At 41.3% G+C, this 6,559-nt stretch overlaps 1 non-coding gene across 1 annotated transcript; it reads left to right on the top strand.

Annotated features, from left to right (window-relative positions):
• Window positions 1–2,636: 2,636 nt before the first annotated feature.
• Trnal-uaa (transfer RNA leucine (anticodon UAA)) lies at window positions 2,637–2,719 on the top strand. Its single transcript has one exon. It is a non-coding gene; the product is annotated as a tRNA-Leu (tRNA).
• Window positions 2,720–6,559: the final 3,840 nt, after the last annotated feature.

Here is a 6,559-nt window from a genome sequence, read left to right as displayed (position 1 = left end):
TGTTGATACCTCAAATACTTATTATTTTGGATGGAAGAACTTGAATGGATGGATATTATGTGGGGCCTGTGAGCATGTTGAAAAAACTTAAAAAGAATTATGATTGTCGTCTTGTTAAGAATGCAGACACTGGTCGCAGGGTGTCCACATTTTCATGCTTTATGATGATATTCCTCAAAACAAGAACTGGAACTCTGCCTGTCTACTACATCCCTATCCATGTTATACATAAACTCCATCTTGGCCAGGAGGGATCCTGGTTTAGTCTTGTGACACTTCAGTGTGTTTTTTTTCTCTCAAGGCTGACTGTGCTTTTGGTCCCCACATCCATGCCACCATACAAAAAGAGGCGGACGTATCAGGTGATATGGTCTTCAGCATTGGCCTCTTATCAGTCGTCTGAGCTCCCTGCACCCAGCAGTGCTCTGCCTGGCATCAAATGATCAAACTGAGAAAGGAGAGGGTACAACAAAACTGAGAAAGGAGAGGGTACAACAAAACTGAGGAAGGAGAGGGTTTTGTAAAGGACCAAATTAAAAGTCCTGTCAACGAGTGAAGCCATTCACCCCATTGACACAGGCATCAGATGGGGTTTCTGGCCTCATTGGCTGTTGGTCAATGTTTGTCTCAGTTTGACAGGCAAATAGCCGAGTAGTTAAAGCGTTGGACTTTTAATCTGAGGGTCCCGGGTTTGAATCTTGGTAATGGTGCCTGGTGGGTAAAGGGTGGAGATTTTCCTAGTCTCCCAGGTCAACATACATGCAGACCTGGTTATCCTTGAACCCCTTTTGTGTGTATAAACAAGCAGAAGATCAAATACGCACGTTAAAGATCCTGTAATCCATGTCAGCGTTTGGTGGATTATGGAAACAAGAACATAAGCAGCATGCACACCACCGAAAACAAGTATGGCTGCCTACATGGCGGGGTGAAAATGGTCATACACGTGAAAGCCCACTTGTGTGCATTTGAATGAACATGGGAGTTGCAGCCCATGAACGAAGAAGTCTCAGTTTCTCTCATTCTCCCCAGTTTTTCATCTCCAGAATTCATTGTCTCTGGCATCCCTCGGGGAAAATCTTTCAAAAATGTGATGGATTTTGTCTGGGTGGTCCAACCATTGTCCTCTGCCCTGGACACACTGCTGATACATATCTGCCTGCTTATCTTAAGTCAAGAGCTTGGTCTCTCTCCTGCACCAGACGGAATTCTCTCTCTGCAGTCCACTTGGGTCACTTGCACAAGAGGCAGCTCTGGACAAATGTTCACAGGCCCTTCAGTCATGGTATTCGAGCCTTGTGGGACCGGTCTAGGAAGGCAGCTTGTCAATGGTTGCTGTGGCCTTGCTGATTCTCACAAGCAGGGAACTGCAGTGGGCATGTATGACCCCATTTGTAGCCACTGTTTCTGGCTTGGCAGGAAGAATAGCTGCTGCCCAGTTTGGCTTTGTCAACATACCCTGGTGAGTTGTAGCGTAAGTGTATGTATGAATATGTGTGGTTGGGTGAGTGAGTGGGTGTGTTTTGTGCATTTGTGTTTGCATGTAATCATTAAACATTAAAAGCAACATCAATAAAAACGAGAGCAGCATAAAACATGAAAACATAAGGAGCGTAACATATTGACCACATTGCTGCATTTGCTACAGAATTAATCTGCCACTTAAAAATGTCGGGAATGTACACTTCTTGCAACTCTACACACATAACACATAGTGGATGCTGGTGTGAAAAGACTAATATGCATGCGCATACACAAGTCAGAGCAAATGGAGCACAGACAATGAGTTGTCGAATTAAGTTTCAGTCTCAAGGCGGTGACAAAGTGTGGGCTGGACCATATATGGTAGATGCACACCATCTGCTTTGAAAAGAAAGAGAAGAAAGAAACTACTGCCTGACTTGTACTCAACAGGCTGGTCAGGTCTCGGGAACCCACCCTAGGTTTGTGTAAAACAAAAAATGAAATAGAATAATTAAAATAAGCAAACACATTAAAATGTAAGACATGTAAATGGCAAATGATTAAAATAAGGAACTTTCCGAAAGTGCAGAGAAATTCAGGTGTAATCAACACAACAGCTGACGATCAACAGAAAGATCTTGATACGTATAGAGAAACACACACACACACACACAAAGTGCGCATGGTTACAAAATTATTATTAGCACTATAATATCATTTTCATAATGAATGCACCACGCAATGGCGATATGTCAAGGGACTACTAAGAAATATTAGCTTAATGAAAACCTTCAAAAACGTATTGTGCAAGGATGTACCACAGATTCATTTTCTTTGTAGGTTAAGCCTTTCAGAAGCCACATGCATCTTGTGGTCCAAAAGTCCGAAATGATGACGGATTCAACAAAAAAATGAATCCAGATTCGATCGATTTTTTTCCCTTAACAAATACCTTGTCGGAAGTCTTTCAGCTGCTGCACGCATGAATACCCGCAAATAGTCGGTCGATTACTCTTCAGATACATGAAGAGTGATGAATTTGCAATAGAAATCGAGTCTGAAAGTCATAGCAGAATGTTATTCTTGGAAACAAACCTGCAAGGTCACAGGCAAACAAAACATTTGGACGAAACGGTTCTTCATAAAAGTAAGATTTCCCCTCTTGCTGGAACAGTACGGTGGCCGAGTGGTTAAGGCGTTGGACTTAAGATCCAATGGATTTATATCCGCGTGGGTTCGAACCCCACCCGTACTAGATTTTTTTTTCCCCCCTCTCAAACAAATACACAGCACAATTTCGTATGAGTTTGTAACATTAAAGGAAATTAATTTTGCCCGAATACACACACATTGAATTGTAAGTTACAGTCCAACAATGTAAAAACAAGCTTAATAGTGGGGAAAAAAGTAAGAGGAAGAAAAGTGGCTTTTTAAAGCGACAGATCCACCGTAAGTACAATTAGTGAAAATAAATAGATAAATGAATGAACTTAGAAGGCATAACAACAGTAGCAATGCATAATGATTATAATAATAATGATTATTTCGACGATTTTATATATAGTGCACTTCTCCAGTAGGCAATAAGTTAAAGTATGTCTCTCTCTCTCTCTCTCTCTCTCTCTCTACTTGTTAATGTCCTCAACATCCTGTGAAATTGTTAGAAACCTTGCTTTGTATTTATATAAAGCTTCCAAAGTCCGACCGGAGAAACTATTACGTCATGAAAACACTGTTTTGTTGCTAGGCTAGTTTTCATTTGAACTTATGTTATATCGAGTTTTCTATGTATGTTGTATTAAGTGAAATGTTTTTGTTTTTGTTTTTCATTGTTGTCTGTTCATATACCCCTTCATTAGGGGCCTTGACCTATATGAATAAATCATCACACACACACACACACACACACACACACACACACACACACACACACACACACACACACACACACACTCATTCATAGAAAGAGACAGACAATGAATGCACATGTGCTCACTCATAACACACACACACACACACACACACACAAACACACACACACACACACACACACACACACACACAAACACACACACACACTCACGCACGCACGCACGCACGCACACACACACACACACACACTCATACAGAGAGACAGACAATGAACGCACATGTGCACACACACACACACACACACACACACACACACACACACACACACACACACACACTCATTCATAGAAAGAGACAGACAATAAACGCGCATGTGCTCACTCATAACACACACACACAAACACACGCACACACACACACCCACAGACACACACACACACGTCACAACTTGTAATCACCAATTCCCATGTTACGACCACGTGTACACACACACACACTCTCTCTCTCTCTCTCTCTCTCTCTCTCTCTCAAGCCGAGGAGTATCGGGCCGGGGAGTATCGACACGGGGGACTATCGAGCTCACCCATATATGGATGGGACTGTAGGTACGTCTCTTTGTTTTAGATATATTGAGCATTGTTCCATTCCAATGTCGGTTTTTTTGTGTGTTTGTTACACGTATCCTTTAATTTTTTTTCCCAGTGTCATTGTAAAGCATGAGTATAGTGATCTGTAGTTACGAGCAATACATATTCTTTTATATCAATGATAAAAATAATTAGTAGAGGTAGCAGCAGTTGTAGTGGTAGTGGTAAAGGCGTAAGGTGCACATTTACATTGTACAATAGCCGCATATTTTTGCTTTCTGTAAATTCAACCATTACATTTTCTTCCTAATTCTAATACCAGCCTTCACTGGCGTCTGGGAAAATTTATGCATTGTATTGTCACCTTCCCAACCTATCCCTAACCCCCCCACCCCCCCGCCCCACACACACACACCCGGCCACCCCTACCCCCCCCCCCTTCCCCCCCCAACACACACACACACACACACTCCCCAGGGTATGCAGAGAATCACTGCTGCATTGCATATTGTACCTCTCAGTTAGGTACAATGGTGGGGCGAACATGAACATTTCCATTAGCGGAACGACTGACATATCACACTCAAAATACGATTCTCAAGTATTACAGTTTCAGTCTCAAGGAAGCGTCAGAGCATGCTGACAGATCTACATACGCTGAACCACACCGTCGTCACCGTCACCGTCACCGATCCCTGAGATTCCGAATCCTTTGGGGCGCCTTCGAAGCTTTTGTCAACCACCTTTCTCCAGTCCTCGCGTCTCTCGGCCGCTCTCAGGGTGTCTCTCAGCTCCATGCCTGTCCACTCTCGAATGTTGTCCTCCCATCTCTTCCTTTGTCTGCCTCTTCTTCTTCCTCCCCTCACTGTGCCTTGTAGGATTGTTTTAGCAAGACCAGAGGAGCGTGTGACATGACCAAACCACTTCAGTTTTCGTTGTCTGGCGAGTGTTTGAACCACACCACCTGGGAAAAAAGGAGTAGATGCCGGATCTTCGAATAATCAAACGCGCTGTTCAGGCCTTGTGTAAAGCATCAACATAGAAATGAAATAAGAAAAACTAATTGAAGATATTAAACAAAAAAGTATTTAAAAAAAAAAAAAAAAAAAAAATCCACCCAATGGGGTCTCGAAACCCATCACCCTGGGATTAAGAGACCCAAGCTCTACTGCCTGAGCTAACCGGGCCTCTACCACTATTAGTCATAACCACTTCTTCTTATTGTTATCATTATCATTATAATAATAATTGGTCATTCGCTCAATGAAGAATAATCTATCCACTTTCTTTCAAAGGCTTTGAATCTCAGTTCTAAACAGTGTACTTATTCTTTCAGTTTTGAATATTTTTCAGGTTCCTCCAGTTAGATTTGGATTCATCGAATCTACATGGTAAAACCAGTTATGTCTTGATTGTCTTTTCCAAGGACACAGCACCACGTCGAAACAAGAATTCGAACCCTGATCATTCGTAAACTCATGATCAGAAGCCCAACGCCCAACCGACTCTTAGCATATTAATATATACTGCAAGTAATCTCTCTCCCCCCCCCCCACCCCTTGCAAAGAAGGTTGTTTTTTTCCTCTCTCTTTTCAATAAGTACAGCACAATTCACATTCAACACATAACGAGCCAGAAACATGTGATACTCAATGAACTCAGCGCCATTGATGATGACATTAGATATTGCCTGTGATGTACACATTATGTACAACACGAATGTAGGATTCGCAGTTATATAATCATGATGTAGATATGCAATATTATCATAACCTGAGTCATTGTTTAAAGCAACAGGAATGTGAGTTAGTGCAAGGGCTTTTTTTTTTTTTAATGGTATACTCCCCCATTACTCTTACGCCCACTAAACCTCTGCTTCCCTCACCCGCTCATACCCCACACAGTCCTATTACTCTATTTTTCAACACTCATAACCATAATTATATTTATCATCTAGCACGGCATGAAGTGTGAATATCCATTGAACACGGACATTCTCATCCTTTTAATCTATCACCATGCACCAAACGAGTTCACAATACTCAAATTTTATTTAATCATTATATCTTCTACTTGGATGCAGATATTCTCAATTGACTACTGCTGAATCAAAAACATTATATCCACACTGACATGAAAAGACACAGTGTCTACAAAATTTTCAGTTTCTGTTGAATTTCTCATATACTGGTATCCCATGTGAGATATGTCGATACTTTTCAACTACGTATAGATCTGTGTTTTAATGATCTTATAAAGACTGCCACACTCGGAGAGTATTTTGCAAATGTACTGTTTTTAACATGGGATTTCGCCAATAAAATAATCAATTTCTTTACATTGTTAATTAAATGCTTGCATGTTACCAAAAATAATGAGTTTCAGAAGTGTCAAATAGAGGCAGTTCACGAATGCAATAAAGTTGTCAAGCCAGACCAGAATTCCTGTGACTTTGACAGCTCCGCAACATATGCACAAGGTTTTCCTCCTAACTAGTACAAATAAACTGAAAGGGGAATCTGAGATTTTCCGAAGAAATAAAAACCTCTTGGTGGGAATAAGTCTGTCAGGACTCTTAGCTGGAACCCTCTAAGATGACTATTCACGGTAGATATAAATGGCATGACAACTTGAAA

Source organism: Babylonia areolata, chromosome 2, assembly GCF_041734735.1.
Source record: "Babylonia areolata isolate BAREFJ2019XMU chromosome 2, ASM4173473v1, whole genome shotgun sequence".
NCBI lineage: Eukaryota > Metazoa > Mollusca > Gastropoda > Neogastropoda > Buccinidae > Babylonia > Babylonia areolata.
The sequence above is the reverse complement of the archived record's forward strand: the minus strand, read 5'-3'. Positions and strand labels throughout refer to the sequence as shown.